This window comes from Capsicum annuum, chromosome 11 (genome assembly GCF_002878395.1).
Source record: "Capsicum annuum cultivar UCD-10X-F1 chromosome 11, UCD10Xv1.1, whole genome shotgun sequence".
Classification (NCBI taxonomy): Eukaryota; Viridiplantae; Streptophyta; class Magnoliopsida; order Solanales; family Solanaceae; genus Capsicum; species Capsicum annuum.
The window spans coordinates 194,244,121-194,270,421 of record NC_061121.1 but is presented as its reverse complement, the minus strand read 5'-3'; the positions used below and the strand labels follow the sequence as shown (position 1 = coordinate 194,270,421).

The following is a 26,301-nucleotide window of genomic DNA, read 5'->3' as shown; positions in this document are numbered from 1 at the left end:
CGATACACTTACCAACCACAAGCACCTACCTCCCCAGTCCACCTACCTAGAGACTCCATACCATGAGCAAAGACATACAACCACTATCAAGCTACCCCAAAGTGCACCTAACTACTTGCCACGACTCACCTCCACGCACTAACCTTTTACCTTAATCTGAGTTCTCCAAACTTTTTTATCTAGGGTCATGTCTTCAGTAAGCTGTACCTGCTTTAAGTCCTGTATAATCACCTCCTTCTAGTATTCCTTCGAACTACCTTTACCCCGCCTGAAACCATCCAAAGCACCTCTCGCACCTCCAAACTGGGGCATCCGTTCCCCTTCTCATCACATGCCTAAACCATCTCAACCACACTTCCTGAATTTTGTCCTCCACCGAGGCCACTTCCACCTTCGCTCGAATAACCTCATTCCTAACCCTGTCACCCCCTAGTAAGTCCACACACCCAATGTAAAATTCTCATTTCTTCCACCTTCAACTTTTGGATGTGAGGGTTCTTTATCGGCCAACACTCTACACCATACAACATGGCCGGATGGACCGCTACTCTGTAGAATTTGCCTTTAAGCTTGGGAGGCACCTTCTTATCACAAAACACTCTCGAGACAAGCCTCCATTTCATACACCCCACCCCTATTACGGTGCGTGACATCCCCATCAATCTCTTCATTTTCCTGAATCATAAACTCAAAATACCTAAAACTATTCCTTCTACAAACAACCTGCGAATCCAATTTCACTACCACCTCATTCTCCCGAGTCACATCGCTGAACTTACATTTCAAGTACTCCGTCTTGGTCCTACTTAATCTGAATTCTTTAGATTTCAGAATTTGTCTCCACACCTCTAATTTATCATTAACACCTCTCTGGGTCTCATCAATCAAGACTACATCATCTATAAAAAGCATACACCACGATACCTCTCCTTGAATATGCCGCGTCAAAACATCCATCACTACGGTGAAAAGAAATGGACTAAGTGTTGATCCCTAGTGCAACCTTGTTAAAATAGGGAAATGCTCTGAATACCCTCCCACTATCCTCATACAAGTCTTTGCTCCATCATACATGTCCTTAATCTCCCTGATGTATGCCATCGGCACCCCTCTAGCCTCTAAGCATCTCCAAAGCACCACCCTAGGAACTTTATCGTATGCCTTCTCCAGGTCGATGAAAACCATGTGGAGGTCCGTCTTTCACTCCCTATACGTCTCCATTAGTCTCCACACCAGGTAAATTTCCTCCTCCGTCGAGCGGCAGTGCATAAATCCAAACTGATTCTCCGAAATAGACACACTCCTCCTCAACCTCCGCTCAACCACTTTCTCCCAAATCTTCATAGTGTGACTCAACAACTTAATGCCCCTGTAGTTGTTGCAACTATGAATGTCATATAAAAAAGTATGATAAGTATCTAGAAAAATTCTTATGCATTTTCATCTTCCCCACACGGATTATAAAGCTGAAACTGCCTCACTGACGGATTAAAAGGGAAAGCTTAAGCCAACACCATGTATTTAGCTCAAATCTGTCCATTAGTGAAGTTATGAATTTCATTTTAGACATTTATAATTGTCTCACAAATGCCATGAAATCGGATTATAGGAAGACTTCATCAACTCCCCTTAGAACAAATTGAGACATTTGATCCTCAGGTAAACGTAAATCTTTCCCAAAATCCTCCATTACCTAATCTAATGTTTAAATTGGATTATCTAAATCATACCCTTGACAGGTTGAGCTCAACAAGAAGCTGATACCACTGACAAAGGACATTAACTTAGATGATTTGAGTAAGCATGAAAAAGGTACAAAACCCTCTTTTCTGAAGCTTAGTATTTTACCCATGTCGCATGCACTAGTCTAAAATGTACATATGTACTTGTACTTTATTGCTCGACAATCAATGTTAATATAGCTATATGTACCTCTATTTGGATCAATTCCCCCTCTGTATGTGCCTTGACCTTTGCATTTCTTGTTATTTGCTATCTCAGATCTGGTATGTTATTTAATATGACTGCCTTTTATATAGAAAAAAATGTTATTTGACAAACTTCAGTGATGGGATTTAATGCTTGTCCATTTTTATAATTATTTTTCCTTCATCTGCAATATCCTGTAGCAATGTGTATTATATTTTGCGTACCTGCTAAAAAGAAAACTTCATTAGCTAAAAAATTCACCAGTTTGTTCCCTTCCCTTAGCGTATGCAACACCTCCACCTGACATTGCCTCTTCAACCATTGAATTCTTTTGATATATATAGAAACCTTCCAGGAAATCTCCCAGATTCCATCTAGGATTTTCTTAAGAATGAGAGAATCTATTTCATAGTAACTGTTAACAACTTTTGACTCACACGTTACTCTAAACCCTTCTTAAAGGAAACAAATTCTTTCTCTAAGTTAGTTAAGATATCAAAAGAGAATGACTTAGCAAAAATAAATTTCCCTTTACTGTCTCTAATACAGAAAGCACCACCACTAGGACAAGGGTTATCTTTAGAGGCACCATCAATATTGCACTTATAAAAACCATTGATAGGAGGCTTCCACTTGACCACAGTAGCCTGGATATTAGGTTTATAAACTTCCAAGAACATAACCATCATAGGCCAGTTACTAGGGATATTATTAAGCCAAGGATATCTTATCTTAGCAAACAAATACAGATTCCAATTTATTTCCTATTGTATGCCATGAATTGACATCCTACCTTCATGTTTGATGATGTTTCTTCTTTCCATATTTTCCACAGTATGAAAACAGGAATAACAATAAATAGGGGCCTAAGTTTAGCACAATAATTAGCATTCCACCACTTGTAGATAACATATTTTAAATGAAGAAAAGGGCCCTACACTTCAATATTGATGCAAAAACTATCCACAAATTATTAGCTGCAGAACACTGAACAAAGAGATGTTCATAGGATTCATGAACTGGTAACTCACAACAAACACAATTAGTCATTTCTTCCCATCATGTACTGACTAGAAAGTCACCTGTAGGTAATATTTTCTTTCATAACTCAAGAAGAAGAAAGATACTTTGAAAGGTATACCCTTTTCCCATATAAACCTTAAATCCTCATTGACATTCCCAGACTGTCTTATGATAGTCCAACCACTTTTAATTGTAAATTTTCTAGAACCTTGTGGCATCCACCATGGATTATCCCAAGCATTAAAATATCCTATTGTCCCAATCTTATTAAGTACATGATTGCATCTATCTTCAGAAAAAATTTCCTTAAGTAGATCCCTATTCCACCCATCATGATTCATTAATTGATGCACATCTTCCAATCATCCATTATTATTATAGTTTAATGGGAGATAATAGTGTAAAGCTCCCTTTTGAGTCCAATTATCTGACCAAATACTAACATGTCCACACTTATATTTCCACCATATTTCTTGGTCAAAATAATCTCGAGCCTGTAACATAAACTTCCAAACTTGAGAACCACCTTTCCATTCAACTACTTGTGGTCTATGCCTTTTACAGTACTTGTTCTCATAAAATTAGTCCACATTATTTTTTTGTATTCTAAAATACCACCATAGCTTTGAAAATAAGGATTTAGACACATAAAAAAAAGATCTAAAATCAATACCACTTTCCTTTTTTGGTAGACATATATTAGTCCAAGAGACCTAGTGTTTACTCCTCCCTCTTTTTCTAAAGTTCCATAGAAATTTAGCAAAAAATCTATAAAGATCATGAATCACACATTTTGGAGGTATAAGATCGAATAATTGATAAATGAGGATACTCTGCAAATCATTATTAATCAACACAACTTTACCTCCAAATGATAATAGTTTGCCTTTCCATAACTGAAGTTTATTTTGTACCTTCTTTAATAGCTCTAAAAAATTAATCTTTCTTTTCCTAGCATGTCCAATAGCACAACCAGATATGTCAATGGAAATTTACCTCTTGGAAAAGCCAGTACAATGCTCCACCAATTAAACATGTGCATGAGTAACCTTGTTATGTACATAAAAGGCACTCTTTTCCCTGTTGACACGATTGGTTTTCATATTCTCTTAAGATCTGCATAATTAATTACAATGAAAACCTGTCAGCAAAAAAAATATTATTGTATTATCAATATAAGCAAGATGATTTATTTGATCACTCTATTTAGTCAGTCCATAACTCCTGAAATCATCATATGAGAATAAATTATTAAGTGCCCTGTTATAACTTCAGCAATAATAATAAATAAAGAAGGGGATAAAGGACCCCATTGCGTTACTCTTCTAGAAGAATGGAAGAAGACATGAACTTCCCTATTTATTAGGATAGAGTACCAATTTTTGGCTACTAGTCTCCATATCATATCAGTAAAGACATTTGAGAAGCCCATTTTCTCCAACATTTCCATAAAAAAATTTCACTCCACTCTATCGTAGACTTTGGTCATATCAAGCTTAATTACCATATTTGCAGCCTTACTCCCTTTTTTAATATCGCATATAATTTTCTTGGCCAATAATACATTATCTGTGATAATTTTTCCCTTAACAAAATCAGATTGATTTTGAGAGAGCCTAGGTAAGAAACCTTATAATTTATCATGAAGAATTCTAAATATGATTTTGTTTGGAAAATTACTCAAACTAATAGGTCTTAAGTCAAAGAAGGTCAAGACCTTCTCTCTTGACCTTCTCTTTATTTGGCAATAGAACCAAATTAGTATGAGTGATAGATTTAGGCAGTGTCATTACATAAAAAATACATGAACTACCTTCACAATATTACCACTAACAATGTCCCATCAAAACTGATGAAAATGTCCAGTGAAACCATCTGGCTCACAAGCGTTATCCCCATTCAGTTTAGAAACTACCTTTTTAACTTCTTCAGTGTCAGGACAAACCTTCAACAAATTATTCTCTTATTTTGTGATTAGGGTAGAAATCAAATTAATAAAAGAATATGCACCAGACTCAACTGATCCAGTGAATTATTTCTGGTAGAAATCAATTATTTCTACAGCTACCTAATTATTATCTTCAACCCAAGAACCATCAACTCTCTAAATTCTAGTTATTTCTAGCTTTTTCCTTCTAGCATTCACCAGAAAGAATTTCATATTTCCTTCTCTTCTGAAAATCATTGAATACCAGATTTTTATCTCCAATACTCTTCTTCATAATGTAAACACTACCTCAACTCAGCCTGTGCCTTCTGAAAAATTATTTTGTTAGTAGTAGTAGGACTTTCTTCAAACAAATCATTTTTGATTCTTACTATGTATTTCTTGATGACTAATTATTTAAATATATCTCCAAACATGAATCTGCTCCATAAAGCTAGAGCCATTTTGGTTTTCTTCATTTTTTGCTTTAAATTGATAAAGATATGCCTACATTTTTTTGATACCTAATTCTATCTTACCATTTCTTTGAAGTCCTCTTTCTCAGTCCAAAATTTCAAAAACCTAAAAGGCTTGTGAAACTGAACATTTTCATCACTACAAGAGAATAACAAAGGAGCATGATCTGATCGTGTCCTGGATAGATGTTCAACCTCAATACGCCCCATAATGCCTAAAAACTCTTAGTTAATAACGATTATGTCTAATCTCTTAAAAATACATGGATCATCTGCCCTACCATTCCACTAAGTGAATGGACTCCCTTTTAAATTAATATCAAATAGATCAGAGGGGTTGATGTAGAAAGCAAAATGTTCATATACATTAGGATACATTGGTAATCCTCCAATTTTCTCTTCTTCATTCATGATAACATTAAAGTCCCCTTACCATCCAAGATACTCTAACATTATGACTCAATGAGTAAATAGATCCCATAAAGCAATTCTTTCACTTACATCACATTTAGCATAAACAGCAATAACAATCACCTATTGATCATTCTGAACAACTAGCTAAAATGTGATTTGCTGATCAGAATATGCTAATGTCTCCACCTGTATATTTTTTTAAACAAAAATCCATATCTTTACATTCATATTATAATTTGTATATTTCATGCCCAATATTCTTTTATACCTCTATATGTGTCTGATATCTTGAAAAGACTCCATCAAAGCAATAAAAGTAAAATTATGATGCCTATGTAACATTTGTACTATGTGGAAAACATGTTGTGACCTAACTAATCTGATGTTCCAGAAAAGTGCTTTTAAATTCATTGAATGCTGGCTTTACCACCCCTCCTAGAACTGGTCCTTGTAGGCTTTTCAACTTTGATCCTACTCTTTTTACCTTTGTTATTTGCACGTGGTGATAAACCTGCTTCTTTCATTACTTGGTTTAGTTTTTTTTGATTATTCCCTTCTTCTGTATCTTTTATCCATATGTTATCTGTATCTGTACTTTCATGATTTACCTCTTTTGTTATTTGGTGGGAAACCAAATTATGTAATTTTTTGTTGTTTGATTTTTTCAATGCTACTAATGCCAGATTACTTGCCTCCCCTTCTATGCTATTTGGAAGAAATCCCTCATCACCTCTAACACCTGATTCATCCACCTAAAGTGCCTCATTTTATGTAGCTTGAGCAAGGGCTAATTGAACCCTATTTGAATATATGTCATCAGGTATATCATTATTCACAATATCACCTCCTCTTGCACTGTGACTATCAATAATCAACATGTCTTTTTTTTGCATTTGTGGACTTTCTTTGTTTCTATGAATGTCTTCTATGTATTTTCCACTACTATGTAATTTATTTTGATTTACACCTACATTCCCCTGTTCTAGCAATATACTTCTGCCCCTTTTCCTTAGATTTTTGTTGGTACATGTAAGTTGTTGAGTATCTTTGTGATCCACTACATTTAATATCATATATTTATCATGAATAGGTTCTGCAGTTCCCATTGAACAACTATTGTTGCTAGTCTCATTGATGTTGTCCTTGTCAGTTGTAATACATCCCTCCACCTGATTATCCATATTAACTCATGGAATATATATTTTTCCTATTTTATTTCTACTAAACAGATTTATGTTGATCTATATTTTGCATGTTACTCAGCTTTTCTTTTACATTATTTTTCTTCTTCTTCATATTTTCCTTTCCCTCCACCATTGAGGTCATTGTTCCCGTAGCTTGAGTAAGTTAACTGCCTTCATCTTGTTGTTGAAGGATGCCAAATGAGTTCTTAGTACTGATTGTTTTATTGGCCTGTAACACCTTTTCCTCATTTTTCATGTCTACAACATTATCTAGAAATTTGTTGGTTCCTTTTTCAATTTGAAATTTTTGACTTGTAGGATTCCATTTAGCAAAAACTAACTTCCTATTTATGTCTTTTTTGCACATAATTTTTCAATTCTGAATGTAAAATTCTATACTCCACCTTCTCATGACATTGAACTTTACACTTGAAACAATATTTAGGAAGCATATCATATCGAGTTTTGACTGATTGAATCCTTGCTTCTTTTGTTTTATTCACTTCTATCTCCACTTTATCAGGTAACTTAGTTGCTAAATCAATTTGGACTTTCACCCTCGCACAACTAGGTCGGGCCTTGTTAATAGTGGACATATCAAGATGGATGGGTTTTCCCATAGTTTCTTCTAATGAAAAAAGTGATTCATCACAAAAAAAGTAGGTAAAAGATCAGGAAATAAAATCCATGCCATAACTTGTATTGTAATACAATCCAAATGGCCTCCAGATTATTAGAGAAGAGGCTTATAGTTCAAGAGGCACTTGAAGGCTCATTGGTTCTATCCAAAAGGTGCTAATTGAATTATTATGATGATTGAGGAGGAACGAGAGATATTAAAGAGGCCAAAGAAAGGCAAAATGAGGCTAGAAAGCCCCCGAAAGGAGAATGCACCCCATCTGCTTTGTAGGTGTGCCCAACCGACTCTAGATCTGCTAGAGTGGGTCAAAAATAACTCACATGACTTGAAGATGCATCCCATGTGTGCTTGGATTGCCTAAGGGAATTCTTAATGGGCTTCTATGCTTTGTCTTTCCCAAATGGATAATTTTTTGGCCCATATGATGTAATAATTAACCCTAGACTATAAATATGTCTTTTCTTCCATTTAGTTGTTAGACTTTGATAAATTATGAATGTATACTTACACCCCAGATTTTGGCCCTTAAAATTTTTTTAACCTCTGAGCTCACTGCCCAGACTAAGACTTATCATATGAGTTGTAGGACTGTAATCGTAGCCTGACCAGTGTGTTTGGAAAAGTCTTTGTATTGGTCATGATTATCACCCAATGAGTTGTCAAGACCCATTACAAGTCATATAGCGGTTTTCGTAGCCTAACCAGTAAGGATGCCTAAATGTTTCTTCCAATACAACAACTAGACCATACGAGTCATAAGGTCTGAGTATGAGTTATAAGGTACGAATCATAGTCAGACCAGTGTGCATACCTATGATACTGACCAAACTCTGAGTCTAAGAAATGACTCATATCCAGTCATTATGAGTCATCATGTGACCCGTAGCGATTGTGTGGTTAATTTTTAGTCTATTTATTAAAGACATTCTGGTCATTTCCCTTTTCCCCTACTTAGATCCTACAACCATAAATCACCTTTGGGCATTATTTTCAATACCTACCAGTCATCAACACTCTCCTAAACTCTCTTAAATCCCTAAGGCATGAATAAGCTAGGGTTTTAAGAAATTGGTCTCTAGAACTTCCAAGGGTTAATTTCTTTTCGTAAATCGTAATATCTCAAGCATGTTACTCTTCTCCAAATCTTATTTTGTGAAAAGAACGTATTTTAAATGGTTTAATTGTATGGATTTTAATGTGAGTTTTAACACGGGTTGATGGTTTTGAAATGGTTGATCCTTGAATTATTTTCCCATGGTTTTCATGAGTTGTTCATGCTTTGAAGTGGATGTTTTTGAACTAATAGGGTGCATGGGCGGGGGAATTAAAATGAGGGTCGATAAAATCCCTCAAATTGATGTTTTGAACTTGGAAATTAATTTTGAATAATTGTATTCCCTGAACCCACTTGTGTAAATGGCTTTGAATTATGGAATTGTCACTTAGTTTGATTTACTAACCTATACTATAGCATTACATAAATGATTAAACAATAAAAATAGATTTTGAAGCCTTGTTGGCTATGTTTTATTTTGATAAACTAAAGGAGGTTGAGGCATTCCTCCAACTTGATATAATGAACAAAGGGTGTCGAGGCATTCCCTCAAGTTAATGGAATTGTAATGGCATAAGTATAAGCTTGCAAGCTAAATAGGTATGACAATACCATGGTGTGCCTTAATATATGATTCCTTGGTTAATGAATGGGTTATGTGAAAGTTGTTTTAATTGGGATTAATGGGTGTTATGTAGCTAAGAGGTGAAGGTGTGAGTCTTGAATGACTTATACTGGAAACTCACATTTACCGACTTGAGGGTTGGTCTAGATGACCGTGTGTATGGTTCACACTATTGATACATTTTGTATCTAGGTTGACGTGGGCTCGGGGCATTTTTTGGTCTTCCTTGATGCCTCTGGTTCATGCGGTTAACACACACTGGGGCTCTTTTAGCAGGGAAAGCTGAACCCATATAGCCCGTGGGTGCCTGTTTATGACAGCTTAGCTACATAGTCCTAGATAATGTTTTACTATCATGCTAAACCTTGTTCCCTACCCCAACATCTACTATATATACATATGCATATGAACATGTATAGTGAGTTTGAAATTTAACTTTTAACTGACATTATTTTATCCTTGCCCTGTGTTACATGCTAGCACTCAACCCGCTCATCATTATCAGATACTATATCCCCATGTGATGCAGGCAACATTAATACTTCTACTTTTCTACACAGTGATAGGATTTTAGGGTGTCAGGAGTTAGCTTGGAGTGGTGAGCTTCCATTCTCTGGAAGAGCTTTATTTCATTATTTTTCTATTCTCTTATGTCATAAACTATTCATATGGTTTCTTTGGCTATCGTCGAAGGCATGTATCGACTTAGATTCTATTAGGTTTTGTCATAGAGACTTTGTGGATTATTGCAAACTGGGTATTGTTGTTGATATTCTTAGACTCCTTTGAGATTACATTTATTCTATCTTACTATATGTTTGAAATACATCCGCTGCTATATGTGTTTTGTTCTGTTTGGCTAGGCAAAGGGGGTTGTCTCCTGTCTTTACTGGAATTGAGATACCCGTCATGGACAGACCCTGGTTTAGATCATGACAATACTCTTGTGAGAGTGCGAGGCAAGCGCAGAATCACTTGTGTTAATCTTCCGTTTAGAAGTGTGGGTTTCTTGGGAATCTAATTCCCTTGAGATCTATGTAAGATTTAGGTGCTTGATCGGATATTCAATAGAGGATTAAGGGTTTGATATACCCTTTGTTTGTTATCCATTTCCTTCTTGTGTCTATCTTATTGCTTTATCTATCTATCTATCTATCTTTATCTTTGTTTTCTTCATTTCTTTACTTAGTTTCAATTCCATCATTTGTTTCATTATCATTTGGTATTAGATCCGAGCTTGATTTTATTCCTGCAAAGTCAATTTTGGGTTTGTTATCTTGAAAATCAACAAAAAAAAGTGTCAAAATTGAAAATTTAAAAGAAGTTACTATTCACATTTTATTCTTAGGTCAAATTATGAGTTTTTGATTATGTGTTTTTCTTGTGTTTCTAGTGTTAGATTTGAGTTCCCTAACACTATTAGAGTCTAGTTTTCAAATTTGAGCTTAATCGAAGTCATATTAAGTGAGCTACCATTGTTAAGAGCTTGAACTTGAAGAAAAGTGAAGTGGGTTGAAAAATCTGGAAAAATTGGTAAAACTATATTGGGAATGAGTTTAGAACGTTGAAAAGTTCTTACGTTCAAAATTTTAACTCATCCGAGCTTGGGGAGAAGAAGTTAGTGTTCTTGGAGAAATTCAAATCTTCAAGCTGAAATTTTATCAAAAGAGGGTGTTTGATACAAAAAGAAGGATGAAAAGTAGTGAAAAAGTGTTTTTACTTGTGCATCTAAGAAAATTCCAAAGTATATTCCAAGAGAGAGTACAAAAAGGGACCACTAGAAGGTAAAAATCACCCATTCAAGAGAGGGGTGGGTGACCTGCGCTGTAGTTGCGCCTGGTTTGCTCCAGAACTGTGGCTACACCTCAAGGAAGTAGCTAAGTCCACCTCTACATCCAAGGTGCATTGGGGATGCACCCCACCCGCTGCAAGAACTCCTCAATGCAGATCAACCCCAATTGACCGTAAATCAGGCTTCCAAACACATTTAAAGCTTTTGGATTCCATTTTGTTCAAGTTTTAATTCTTTAGTTTCAATTTATTGATTCCTAATATAGTCTTTTTATTCATAAACTACTCAACAAATAATTAATTTATCTACTAAGTTGATTGACTAGTTTTTGAGTCCCATTTCTTTCAACGTTTCTTTTCTTTTAAGCTTTTCTAGTTTTTAATTCGTCATAGCTTCTTGACTCAAGTCCGTATATATTTTTTTGAGTCATTTCAAAAAATAATCCATTCCAACCTCAATCCAAAATTAGTACAAAGAATTCTCATCGGAGTATAAATGATCTATCAACGCTTTCGATACCAATTGAGAGACAACACGATTGTGTGAACTTTGAGAGCTTGTGAGGTTGATTTCCTATCCTTAACTTGTTTTTTGTTTTAGTTTTAGTTTTATTATTTACTTTATTTAGGTATGGCATTGGGAGAATATATCCCAAGAGCTTCGAGTAAGATAAACATAGAAGCTATAATGGCGGCCATAATGAGTGTGAAACAAGATGTAAATGAAATGCGAAGTGAATTATCGGGATTGAATGGAAGGATAGTTAATGTGGAAGGGCATTTAGATTCCACCACATCAACTCCTCAAAAACCTTATTCTTTATCTAGTGGCCATGCTCATAACACCTCCTCTACTATAACTCCAAAAATACTTCATCAAATGTACAATCCCCCGAGGAAAGTACAAGATCCCCCTCTCCAAGGTACTATTTACCTAAATAATCAAAACCCGTTCATCCACTGCAACCCTAATTAAATCAAGTCAATCAAGAAGACCCACAAAACCATCCCATTATACAAAACTAACCACCTCAAATCTTGGCTAACCATAATTAACCAGTCCAAATAGATGATGTGGGAAGTAAGAAACCTTATGTAAGGTTAGGTAAAGTGGATCTCTTTATGGAATTTGTATGAACTAGAAGATGAGATCAAGGGGGAGGACATAGAGGACGAGGAGAAATATTTGGTCCAGTTCCATATAGAAGAGGAAACTTGGGAAACCATTCCCAAGTTTAAGAGGATCGTTAATGGGATCAAGAAGGAAATATGGGCTGAGACATGGGTTTTAACTCAATCAAGATCACTCTTCTTACCTTCAAAGGAACTAGTGATCCATCGGTCTACCTTTACTAGGAAGTACAATGCAATAAGATTTTCCAACTTAATAAGTTAACTGGACACAAGAAAGCCTCTCATGTAATTACTCAATTTAAAGGGTATTCTTCAACTTGGTGGGAGAATTAAAGAGTGCAAGGATTAATACCAACCTCTCGAATTAGAATGAATTGAGGGCACTCATGGGAGAGAGGTATGTAATGGAAAGGTTTGAACAAGATCAACTAACAAAGCTCTATAAATTGAGGCAAGGAGGTAGAGGTGTGGAAGACTATTGTGAGGAGTTTTAAAACTTAATTCTTAGTCTTGAGATTTTCAAACCCCCAAATCATTGTGTGGATCGATTCAAAGGCGGGTTAGATTATGATATTTCTTCTTAACTAGTTGCCCACAAGTTTGAATGAATAGAAGATATTGTTAAAGCAGCCATTGAGGCTGAAAGGAACAATAATGCAAAGAAGTCCTTCAATAGAAGTTACAATTCTTCTACACCCTCCGGATGGAATAAGATCAAGGATTCCAATAAGTTTGTAGAGAAGAATCCCATTGAGAAGGCAATCCAAAGGTATCCACCAACGAATAACGGTAATCCATCTTCTGCTCTCAATTTTAAAGGTATTGTTTGCTTTAAATGTCAAGGTTGGGGTCATAAGGTAAGTGAATGCCCCAATCGAAGGAACATAGTGTTGTTAGAAGGTGATATTTACTTTGTTGGGGATAAGGTGACCCATGAAGATGGTGGTGAGTAAAATCCTCAAGAGGATGAATACCTTGTAAGTGAAGAGGAATTAGCGGAAGTTAAAGAGGACTTTAGTGTACCTTGTGGATTGATGATGAAAGTTCCCCATTAGGATGTTTGGACCAAATAAAGAGAGGTCATGAACCTTAACCTCATGATGAGGAGGGATATTAATGGTGAAGATAAGGAGCTTTGGGATTAAGAAGGAGAGCTTAGTGACAAAACCAAGCCATTGTTATTCCCTATATTTGGCTCTAATCTTGTGTGAACTTCCAGGATGATGCATGAGAGGGAAATGCCACATGGTGCAAGTATAGAAGACAAGAGAGCAAGCTCAAGGATTTTCTCCAAAGGTATGTACCTACCCATTTTATTCCTAACATTCCTTGGACTCATGATGATATTTATCCTTAAGTAGATAATCTTTTAAAGATATTTGACTTAAAATCCTACCTAGATGGTGTTGATTTCTTTCTAACCATATTTTGGAATGACTTGAATGTGCATGAAATAAGTGGAATCCCCAACCCGTATGGTCAGTCTATTTGTTATTCTAAGAAGAGTCTATGGTTCCTACTTGATAAAGAATGCTTAACCCTTGATTCTTGTAACACTTTTGTGGATAGACAAGTTGGATCGTTCTTGGGGGTTGTTCAAGTGAGATGCTTAAGATATTTGTTCTTACATTTATGTAATCTGGTTCTTGGTATTACCTCAGGTAATCATAGCTCTATTCATTCCATTTTCTTTGTTTGTGAGCATAGTTATGCTAATGCTAAGAATGTTTTGTGTGTAAACATGATTTTTTGTGAATGGAAGGGTAATCTACACCCTAATGACTCCTTGATTCTAACCTTAGTTGTTCCAACATGTGATGATTTGTTTGGTAACATTGTTAATGGAGATAACTTCAGAGAATTTATTGATGCTTATCATAGCCAACTCCTTTGCAACTTAAATATTGGCTTCTCTTCCATTACCTTTAAAGGATGTTTGGTTAAATGTTAAATGGGTGTCTCCTTAGCATAGATGTTTTGAATTTAGCCCTTATGCTAACCCTTGTGCTTCGACAAAATATTAATTTTGTGTTTTCCTCTTATGATTGAAAGTTGTAGATTCGGGGATGAATCTTTTTCAAGTAGGAGAAAATGATACAATCCAAATGGCTTTTCAGATCATACAAGAGGATGCTTATAGGTCAAGAGGCACTTGAAGACTTCTTGGTGCTATCCAAAAGGTGACAATTAGATTATTATGATGATCTAGAATGGACGCGAGATTTTAAAAGAGGCTAAGGAAAGGCAAAATGGGGATAGAAAGCCCCCGAAAGGGGACATGTGCCCTATCAGCTTTAGAGGTATGCCCAATCTACTCTAGATCTGCTAGTGTGGGTAAAAAATAGCCCACAGTAACATCATGAATATAAGCGAGGTAAGACTAGTAACTCCTTGAGAAAAGTTTCCTAGCACATATATAAGAAATAATCCTGGTATATCTTATTTTGATGATGATCAGATGACAACAAGGGACCAGGTCCCTAGGTCTTCATGAACTCAATACATCTATTACTGGCCTATGCAGTTTTATCTGTTAGTGTAACAAACTATACAGGTGAGCTTGTACCTATCAAGACACCTATCCCAATCATATTTTTACCTTAATCATTATCCAGCTATAAATATAAAAGAATGCTCCCCAATTCACTAGTTTTTTCAATCTTATTGTTCAAGTGAGAAATCAGATAAAACTCAACTTTACAACATTGCTTAAGTTTATAGTTCTTGTGTGTGCTAAAACAGTGAGTGTTCTTGAGTAATGTTTGCGTCTATAATTAAATTACTCATGTTATAAGAGTAATGTCCTTTTCTTATATCCTTGAGAGTGCTTAGGTAGAGTAACCTGAGTTGATATTGGTTAGAGTTAATCAATATTGAGGTGAGTTCTTGCAGAGTTGTCAAGATAGGTTTGTAATTGAGTTGTTACAAACTGGTAGAGCTTAGATTTATGTTTCCATTGAGTCTATAATCAATAGTTTAATTATGGTGAATTGTTGAGTCCTTGTGAGGTTAAGGCGTAGTTTTTCCTCCCTTGAGTAAGGAGGTTTCTATGTTAAATATTTGTGTTATTTAATTTCTAGTAAAGTTTTAGTTTTCTACTACTTTACTATTTTATTGACTGTGTCTAACTCTAAGGGACCTGGTCCCTCATAGTATGGTGCAACCTCCCACGTTTCAATAATTTTTATTAGAGCAAGGAAACTCTTAAAGGTTCATCCCTAAAGTGATTTATTGATCATGGATGCTCCACCTAATCTAGAAGAAGGGCAATCTACCACTAAACCACCCTATTTTAATAGACATTTCTATGGGTGGTGGAAAACTAGGATATATGACTTTATTATAGCTAAGGACAATGAGCTGATGGACGTAATACTTGATGGTCCACATATGCCTATTAGAGAGGTCAAAGAATGAGACATAACAAGGATGGTTGTTAAACCTAAGAGAGAGTTTGATGATGAATATTAAAAGAAGGTTGAGAAGAATTACAAGGCAAAGAAATTCCCTATCCATGGCATAGGACTTGATGAAGATAATAGGATATCTACTTGTGAAAATGCTAAGGAAATTTGGAATTGCTTTAGGACTACTCATGAAGTAACCATTGATGTGAAGGATTCAAAATCTGATATGCTAACTACTCAGTATGGAACCTTTACCATGAAAGAAGGAGAAACTATCTAAGAGATGCATACTAGATTCACTTTAACCACCAATGAATTGCACTGCTTTGGAGAAGTTATTCCTTTGTATAAACAGGTGAAAAAAATTATAGGTGTTCTTCCAAAATCTTGGGATAGCAAAGTGGATGCCATTACTGAGGCAAGAAACGTTAAAACTCTCACAATGGATAAACTTATTGGTAATTTGAAGACTCATGAACTCAAGAAGTAGCAAGGGCAACAAAAGAAAGAAGCAAAAAGAGAAAATCTCTGGCATTGAAGGCTTCAAAGTTTGATTCAAGTGAAGAAGACACAAATGTTGCCTATTTGGCAAAAAGGATTGTTAGAGCTATGAATAAAAGTGGCCAGTTTCAAAAAAGAGGAAGCAACAACAAAAAGAGAGGCACTATTAAGGTTTGTCACAAACATAAAAATCTTGAGCACTTTATTAAAGACTTGACTAATGCACAAAATGGATTATTAGGAATATCTCAAGACTGGAGGTGACAAAGGAAATAATAAGGACCATGTCCCTATAAAATAAAGAAGAAAGGTTGCAGCTGATTTGAAACACCCTAGGTTCTGGCCCTTGCAAATTTCTTGAGTCTTGAGCTTTCTGATCATTATATAACTCACCATACTAGTCGTATGGTATGGGTACGGGTTAGGTGACCTAACTCATAGGGTGTCTAGTATTTAGTGGTTAAGTTTCTATCATGGTTATAGATTGGTGGTGATAAGTCATACGTTCATGATACGAGGGGTATGGTGTCCATCCATATGTTGTCAAGTGTCTAGCCTTGATGTTCTACTTAGGGTATAACTTAAAGGGTAATTGTCATATGGTGATTGTATGATTTAGGCTAAGGAGTCGTATGTTTGACAGAATGTGGTGTCCAACTTTCTAATCGAGATACGAATATAGAATACCACTAGTATGATATGGATACGAGTTGAGGGATCAACCGTACCCTCCTGCGTCCTTTTTGCATTTTAAGTTGGGGGTATTTTGGATATTTTCTCTCATAACTCTGTTTGAACCCTATGACATAAAACACATTTGGAGGCTTCCTTAACCTATTATTCACAATCAAACACTCTCTAAACACTCTAAAATCTCTCTCAATATCTTGGTTCAAGAAAGACTAGGGTTTTCTCCAAGTTAATCAATTAAGGCTCTAAAGGGTGTTTTAAATTCATTTTCCTTGTTGTTTAAGGCATGTTACTCCTCTCTCATTTTTAGCTCAACCAAAAAAATATTTGAATGAATGATTTTCATAGCATTATTGTGGTATTGTTTTGGGTTTTGAAGTATATATTGGGGGGTTTTGGTTGTTCTTTGTTGGATAATGTTTTCCCATGTTTTCTTATGTTTTTATGTTATAATTGTGGTTTGAACATGTGGTTGCATGGGAATGGTCAATTGATATATGGTTTTGGTATTGGAAAAATCTTATGCCCTCAACATGTTTGTTAAAATGCCTATGAGAATGATTTTGTTACATAATTTGACTATAATTGAAAACTTTGCATTTCATAATCTAGTAATGGAACCTAAATTGGTTTAAATGATTTTAAATTTATTGGAAAGTCCTTGGTCCATGGTATTGGTTTGAACAAAAACTTTGGAGTCAAATTGGTTTAATGTCTTTTGTATGACATAAATGGATAGACCTGTAAGCTCTGGGTTTGTTATGATGATACCAATGGTTAATGCCTAATAAAAAGGACTCCTTGGTAATTGGTTGGATGTGTGTAAATAGTTTTAATATGGGCTTAAAGAGGGATGTGTTAGCAAAGTCATGAAATGTGGTGGTCCCAGGGGGACCAAAACTGGAAACTCATGTTTGCTGATGTGAGGTTGGTCTTGGTGACTGTGTGTATCATGTCACACTTATATTTAGGAGATGTACTATTCATCTTAAATTTTTCTCCAACTCATGCGGCTAATACGCGCCGGTGCTTTTTTAGTAAGGGGATGGACCCATATAGCCCATGGGTGGATTTAGGATGACAGAGCTAAATAATCCCAAGTTAAAGGTCTTAAATTCATGCTAAACCCAGTTCTCTTTCCCGACATGGTATATATATGTATGTATGTGGTTGCATATAGTTATTCCCTTTCCTGGTATGGTATATATATGTATGTATATTGTTGCATGGGGTTATTTACTTAGATTTTGAATAATGGCATTGTTTTATCCTTATTCCTGAGTACATACTAGCATTCATCCGCTAACCCATCTTCGGGAAATGTATCCCCACGCGATGTAGGAATCGGCCATACTACTCCTCCTACTCAATGATCTTGGATTCGGGAACAACTTTGTGTTGGACTGAAGTAGTGAGCTTCCATACTCCAGAAGACTCTATTTCATGCCATGTACTTCTTTTCATATTCTTGTTTATTTATTGGACTTTGTTTTTGGCTATGGTTGGGGGTATGTCCCGATAGGATGTTCTTTGATTTCTATTAGAGGCTTTGTATGACTACTATGGGAATTGGCGGTGTCAGTATTGGTATATGCCTTGGCATCGATATTGGTATGAAGACTGATACTGACTGGATTCTTAGTTAGATGTTTGGATGGTTATGGTTATGGACTTTATTAAATGCCTATCAATTATAATTATTCTATCTAGTTATATGTTTAAAATTTATTTGACATTGGGTATAGGATAGTTATAGTTGGGTATTGGGGTTGGTCTCTGGTCCGGGTCAAACTTTAGATGCCCGACATGACTAGGTCCTGGTTTTGGTCTTGTCAGATTGGTATTAGAGACCTAAGTTCATGGTCACTTGGGAGTTCATAAAGTCTTGTCAAGTAGAGTCTATTTTAAGGCTGGGTAGCATGCCACACTCATAAGGGAGAGGCTACGAGGTATCTAGGAATATTTATCCTTCTCATATTTTGTTATCAAGCTGTAGAGTCTAAGGTCTTTAATTCTACTCTAATTCCTATTTGTTTTCTTTTTAGATTATGCCACCTCAACTATTTAATGCTCATGGAAACTCCTTTGTCCCACCCGTGGACAATGCTAATGGGACTTGATCTACTTATGGGGTCTAGTTCCTGATTGTCATTCTAGAGTTACACTAGTTCCCTCCTGTCTTTCTTGAGCTCCTTAGGATGATGTGATGAATGTTAAGTTTTGTCAGTCTATCCATATGTTGGCTTAGTTGGTAGCTTCTCAGGCTGAGCGTGGTGCATTTGTTACTCCATCTTATGATGCCACGAGGGTTGGCCAGTTCATAAGGTTGAACCCTCTGACATTTACTAGTGTTAAGGTGGAGGAGGATTCATAAGGTTTTCTGGATGAAATGGAAAAGATTTCTCGAGTTATGCATGCCACAAATGTGGAGGGCCAGTAGTTTCCTGCCTTCCAGTTGAAATGTGGTGTACTAGTGGTACAAGGAATGGGATCAGTCAAGGGGTGATGAGGCTAAGTCATCCCTATGGGAAGATTTCTCTAATGCTTTCTTGGATTGCTTCTTTTCTCAGGAGTTGAGGGAAGAAAAAGTAGAAGAGTTTGTCAATCTGAGGCTAGGCAAAATGTCAGTCAAGGAGTATCCCTTAAAGTTTCACCAGTTATCTCGGTATGCTCTCGAGATGGTTTCTAACATGAAAGATAGAATAAGAAAGTTTGCTTTCTAGTTTTCCAGAGATTTGATATTGGAGATTAAGGCTACCTTGTTGATCAAGGACATAGATATCTCTAGGATGGTTATTACATGCAGTAGCTAGAAGAAGAGAAGAAGAACGATAAAATAAGAAAGAGGCAGGGCAATATATTTAAGTTCTCTGAGCAAGGTGGTGGACAACAACAGAGTGAAAGAGATGAAGAGAAGTGGCCCAAGAAGAAGTGGGGCAACTCTGGGTCTTACTCAAAGGCTAATGCTCCCTACTCAAAGCTGTCTGGTGGTAGGAATTTCTAAGGTGGCGATAACTTTAAGGCACAAGGTGCCCAATCTTAGGATAGTAGGCCCAGTCAGCTCCATCATAGCCTCTTTGTAGGTTCTGTGGTAGATTATATTAGGGTTATTATAAGGAAAAAAGGGATAAGTGCTTTAGTTGTGGTCAGCCAGGGCATATGATTAATAACTTTTTAGTGGCTACGGTTGATTCGGGGGCAGACAAGGTTCCTGTTGCTTCATCATTAGCTTCGACACCAAAGGGTGCACCATCTAGTTTCGACAATGTTTGGAACTGTCTTTATTCTCTCACTACCTGACAAGAGTCTGAGGCATCGCCTAATGTCATGACTCTCACTACCCGATAGGAGTCTGAGGCATCGCCTAATGTTATTACTGGTATATTGAAACTCTTTTTTCATAATGTGTACTATTTACTTGATTTGAGGTCCTCTCTCTCTTATGTGACCTTATTTGTGGCTGTACATTTTGCTTTTGGTCCAGAGTGTATTTTGAGTCCTTTTTTATTTCTACCCCAGTGCGTAACTTTATGATAGCTAGCAAAATCTATAGGGATTATGTGGTATCTGTGCGTGGTCGGGAGACTTTGGTAGATCTATTTGAACTAGATATAGTTGATTTTGATGTCACATTAGGGATGGATTAGTTTTACTTTTTCTATGCATCTCTAGACCGTGATACTCGTAAGGTTGTCTTTAAATTCCCTAATGAGATAGTTGTGGAGTGGGAGGATGGTTCCCTAACTCCTAAGGGGAAGTTCATATCTTATCTTAGATCTTGGAGATTAATCTCCAAGAGGTGTCTCTATCATCTAGTTCGGGTTAAAGATTCTAACTCAGATGACCCTTATTTGAATTCTATTCCAGTGGTGAATAAATCTACTAAGGTCTTCTTGATGACTTTCCTGGTGTTCCTCCTGATAGGGAGATTGAGTTTGGGAGTGATCTTGATCTGGACACTCGTCCAATCTCTATTCCTCAATGTAGAATGGCTCCAACTGAGTTGAAGGAGCTTAAGGATCAACTCAATGATCTTTAGACAAGGGTTTCATCCATCCTAGTGTGTCCTCATGGGGTACATCAGTGTTATTTGTATGTAAAAAAAATGGTTCCCTTCGGATGTGTATTGATTATCGGTAGTTGAACAAGATAACAATTTGCTTGATCAGTTGCAGGGTGCTAAGTTTTTCTTCAAAATTGATCTTTAATTCGGGTATCATCAGTTAAAGATTATGGAGGTGGATATCCCTAAGTCTGCCTTCCATACCCGGTATGGGCACTTTGAGTTTTTGGTTATGCCTTTCGATTTGACCAATGCCCCTGCGACATTCATGGATTTAATGAATAGGGTATTCCGTTGGTTTTTGAATTTGTTTTTATTGTCTTCATAGATGACATTCTGGTGTACTAAAAAAGTAAGGTGGATTATTCCGATCACCTCTGTATTGTATTGTAGACCCTGAAGAAGCATCAACTATATGCCAAATTCTCAAAATGTGTGTTCTGGTTAAAGGCTATCACTTTTTTGGGTCATGTCATTTCTAGTGAAGGGATCATGGTGGATTAATAGAAAGTTACAGTGGTGAGGAAGTGGCCTAGACCCATAAATCCAATGACATTTGGAGCTTCTTAGGTTTAGCGGGTTACTACACGAGGTTTGTGGAGAGTTATTCGACTATAGCTACCCCATTAACTAAATTGACTTAGAAGAAGGTAAAGTTCCTATGGTGTGATATTTCTAAGGGTAGTTTTGAGAAGTTGAAGGATTATCTAACTTTGGCTCTGATTTTGAGTTTGCTTGAAGGTACTGATGGGTTTGTGGTCTTCTATGATGCATCCCATATGGAGCTTGGTTGTGTTTTGATGTAGTATGGAAAGGTGATAGCTTATGCCTCTAGACAGTTAAAGGTGCATGAGAAGAACTATATGACTCATGACTTGGAGCTGTTAGTTGTGCGTTCGCATTGGAAAGATGGCGTCACTATTTGTATGGAGTACATGTGGCTATCTTTTCTGATCATAAGAGCCTGCATTATGTGTTTACTAGAAAAGAGCTTAACCTCAAGCAAAGGAGATAGCTTGAACTTCTCAAGGATTATTATATGAGTCTTTACTACCACCCAGGTAAAGCTAACATGGTTGCTTATTCTCTTAGCAGGTTATCCATGGGGATTCTAGCTTATGTGTATAAGGTGAAATGGGAGTTAGTGAAAGACATTCACCATTTGGCTAACCTTAGAGTTCATATTTTGGACTCCGAGAGTGGTAGTGTGTTTGTGCAGAAAGTAGCACGATCGTGTCTTGGTGCTGAAATCAAGGAAAAGTAGATGTTATATCCTATCTTGATGAGGATTAAGGGTGATGTAGGTGGGTAAAAAGTGATGGCCTTCAAGATTAGTGGTGATGTTACTTTGTGATACCAAGGAAAATTATGTGTTCCCGATGTAGATGGTTTACGAGAGAGGATTTTGGATGAGGCGCATGAGCCGCACTATATTGTTTATCCTGGTTTGACAAAAATGTATTATGACCTCAAGGAGATGTATTGGTGGAACAATATGAAGCGGGATATGGCTAATTTTGTGGCCAAGTACATGGTGTGCCAACAAGTTAAAGTTGAGCACATGAGGCCCAAAAGATTATGTCAGAGATTAAGTTGCCTGAATGGAAGTGGAAAGTAATCAACATGGATTTTGTTACTGATCTCCCTTAGTCTCAAAATCAATTTGATTCAGTTTGGGTCATCATGGATAGGATGACAAGGTCAGCTCACTTTTTACTAGTAAGGACTAACTTCTCGACTGAGGATAATGCAAGGTTTTATCTTCAAGAGATTGTGAAGTTGCATGGGGTACCAATTTCTATCATATATAATTTTGGTATGTAGTTTTATCTCAATTTTGCTTGTCATTTTAGAAAGGTTTGGGGACCAAGGTGAGTCTTATTTTTATTTTTCACCAGTAGTCAGATGGACAAGCAAAAAGGACTATTCAAATGTTAGAGGATTTGCTTCGGGTTTGCGTGATCAACTTTGGTGGTAGTTGGTTGAACATTTGCCTCTTTAGAGTTTGCCGACAATAATAGCTGCCACTCTATCATTAGGATGGCTCCATTTGAAGTATTGTATGGTAGGAGGTGTAGGTTTCTTATTGGGTGGTTTGAGCTTGGTGAGGTGGATATATTTGGGATAGATTTGGTTCACCAATCTATGAAGAAGGTAAAGGTGAATCGAGATAGGCTTAAGGCTGCCTAAAGTCATCAAAAGTCTTATGGAAACATGAGGCAAAGGGACTTGGAGTTTGAGGTTTGAGATAGAGTGTTCCTATAGGTGTCTCCCATGAAAGGAGTGATGCAGTTTGGGATAAAGGGGAAGCTTAGTCCCTGATATGTGGGTCCTTATGTGATTTTGAGAAGGGTTGGAAATATCAGATATGAGTTGGAGTTGCCATCTAGCTTGAGATCCATTCACCTGGTATTCCATATCTCTATGTTGTGGAGGTACATTGGCGATCCGTCACAGGTTGTGCCTATTAAGATATTGGTATTTTAGATTCCTTATCTTATGAGGATATCCTAGTTGAGATCTTGGATCATCAGGTTCATCGATTGCAGACCAAGGATGTGGCCTTGGTAATGGTTCTATGGAGGAACCACAAGGTGGAAGAGGCTACATGAGAAGCTGAAGAGGACATGAAGACCAAGTATCCATTTTTATTTTTCGCTTCAGAAATTCGTATGTCAGTATGTGTTGATTCTTTACCTCTTTTTTTATTGTCTTTGTTAAAGGTAAAAAGTTGAATTCCTTGGTGTTCTGTTTTCTGTCAGAAAGGTAAGAGTAGAGACGTTTGGGGGTTTAATTGTTCTTATACTGCCTTGTTTCATCATTCGAGGATGAATGATCCAAGTGGGGGAGAATAAAAACACCCTGGGTTCTGGACCTTTCAAATTTCTTGAGTCTTAAGCTTTTTGTTCATCATACGACTCACCATATTAATCGTATGGTGTAGGTACGGGTTAGGTGATCCAACTCGTTGGGTGTCCAATGTTTGGTGGTTGAGTTTCTATTTTGGTTATGGGTTGGTAGTGATGAGTCATATGTTCATGATACGAGGGGTATGGTGTCCATCCGTATGTTGTCCAATATCTAGCCTTGATGTTCTTCTTAGGATATGACTTAAAGGGTACTTGTTGTATGGTGATGGTATGAGTTATTCTGAGGAGTCGTATGTTGGATAGAATTTGGTGTCTAACTTTCTGATCAAGATACGATTAGAGGGTACCACTCATATGATGTGGATACGAGTTGAGTGGTCCAGCCGTACCTTCCTATGTCCTTTTTATAGTTAAAGTTGGGGGTATTTTGGATATTTCCTCTCTTAACACCTTTTGAACCCCACGACATAAAACACCTTTGGAGGCTTCCTTAACCTATTATTCCCAATCAAACACTCTTTAAACACTCTCAAATCTCTCTCAAGATCTTGGTTCAAGAAAAACTATGGTTTTCTTTAAGTCAATTATTTAACGATCTAAAGGGTGGTTTCTCTCCATCTTCCTTGTTGTCTAAGGAATGATACTCTTTCCTCATTGTTAGTTCAACTAAAAGAATGTTTGAATGAATGATTTTCATGGCATTATTGTGGGATTGTTTTGGATTTTGAAGTATATGTTGGGGTTTTGGTTGTTCTTAGTTGGATAATGTTTTCCCATGTTTTTCTTATGGTTTTCATGTTATAATTATGGTTTGAACATGTGGTTGCATGGGAATGGTCAATTGATATATGGTTTTGGTTTTGGAAAAATCTTAAGCCCTCAACATGTTTGTTAAAATGTCTATGAGAATGATTTTGTCACATAGTTTGACTATAATTGAAAACTTTGCATTGCATACTATGGTAATGGAACCTAAATTGGTTTAAATGATTTTAAATGGATTGGAAAGGACTTGGTGGCTGTGGTATTATTTTAAACGGAAACCTTGGATTCTAATTAGTTTAATGGCTTTGGAATGGCATAAATGGATAGACTTACAAGCTCTAGTTTTGGTATGACGATACCAATGGTTAATGCCAAAAAAGAGACTCCTTGGTAATTGGTTGGTTGTGTGTGAATGGTTTTAATATAGGCTTAAAGGGGAATTTGTTAGCAAAGCCGTGGAAGGTAGTGGTCCCAGGGAATGAAAACTGGAAGCGCAAATTTGCCGTTGTGAGGTTGGTCTTGGTGATCGTGTGTATTTTGTCACACTTGTATTTTGGATGTACTAGTCATCTCAGGTTTTTCTCTGGCTCGTTGGCTAACATGCACCGGGGCCTTTTCAGCAGGGTGAGTTGAACCCATATAGCCCATGGGTAGATTTAGGATGGCAGAGCCACACAATCCCAAGTTAAAGGTTTTAAATGCATGCTAAACCCGATTTTATTTCTCGGCATGATATATATATATGCATGTATGTGGTTGCATATAGTTATTTACTTTGGATTTGAATAATGGCATTATTTTATCTTTATTCTTGCGTACATACTAGTGTTCACCCACTAACCCATCTTTGGGTGCTGTATCCCGACGCGATGCAGGAACCGGTCATACTCCTCTTCCTGCTCAGTGATCTTGGATTTGGGAACAACTCTGTGTTGGACTGAAGTGGTGAGATTCCATACTCCAGAAGACTCCATTCTATGCCATGAACCTCTTTCCATATTTTTATTTATTTCTTGGACTTTGATTTTGGCTATGGTTGGGGGCATGTCCTGACTAGATGTTCTTGGATTTCTGTTAGAGGCTTTGTGTGACTACTATGGGCATGCGTGGTGTCGGTATTGGTGTTAACCTTGGCATTGGTATTTGTATTTGGGCTGACACCGGTTGGATGCTTGGTTGGATGTTTGGATGGTTATGGTTTTGGACTTTATTAAATTCCTTTCAATTATAATTGTTCTATCTTGTTATATGTTCAAAATTCATCCGACATAGGGTAGAGAGTGGTTATGGTTGGATATTGTGGGCGGTCTCAGGTCTGGGTTAGGGCCTTAACTATCTGGGGAGATTCCTCTAGTGAATCTGATGAAGCTGAAAAGACTGCTGATGTGTCGATGCTAGTTGTGAAAGATAGTGAGGTTATCTATGATTCCTTATTTTCTCTTATGGCGAACACTGAAGATGAAGAAGAAAATGAGTTAACTCTCTCTAACATTAAGGAAAACTTAGATAACTACTCTACTAAAAAGTTAAATAAACTTGCAAATGTGTTGATTGACTCTGTGTGTGAGCTGACTTCTAAGAAATATGCTCTAGAAGAGAAGGTAGAAAATCAAGAGATTGAATTGATTGCTTTAACTCTTCAGATATCTGAAATAGAAGAATTGTTCACAAAGTTGAAATCTAAAAATCTGAATTTAATGAGTCAATCAGAAAAAGTAAATGATTCTGATGGTAAAGGGAAAAACAAGCTTCAAGGCTTCAAATTGAGCTTGAAGAAAAGTTGAGGGATTCTCAAAAGAATCTTATGA

General features: G+C 36.7%; 1 long non-coding RNA gene across 2 annotated transcripts; it reads left to right on the top strand.

The window, feature by feature from the left end:
- The first annotated feature begins 1,158 nt into the window (after positions 1–1,158).
- On the top strand, positions 1,159–25,594 carry LOC124888544. Of its 2 annotated transcripts, none has more exons than XR_007046971.1 (4): positions 1,159–1,659; positions 1,740–1,812; positions 6,453–6,589; positions 25,369–25,594. It is a non-coding gene; the product is annotated as an uncharacterized LOC124888544 (long non-coding RNA). The 2 variants fall into 2 exon arrangements; XR_007046970.1 differs by lacking the exon at positions 25,369–25,594 and adding an exon at positions 7,477–8,907 and having other exon boundaries at positions 1,160–1,659.
- The last annotated feature ends 707 nt before the right edge of the window (positions 25,595–26,301 follow it).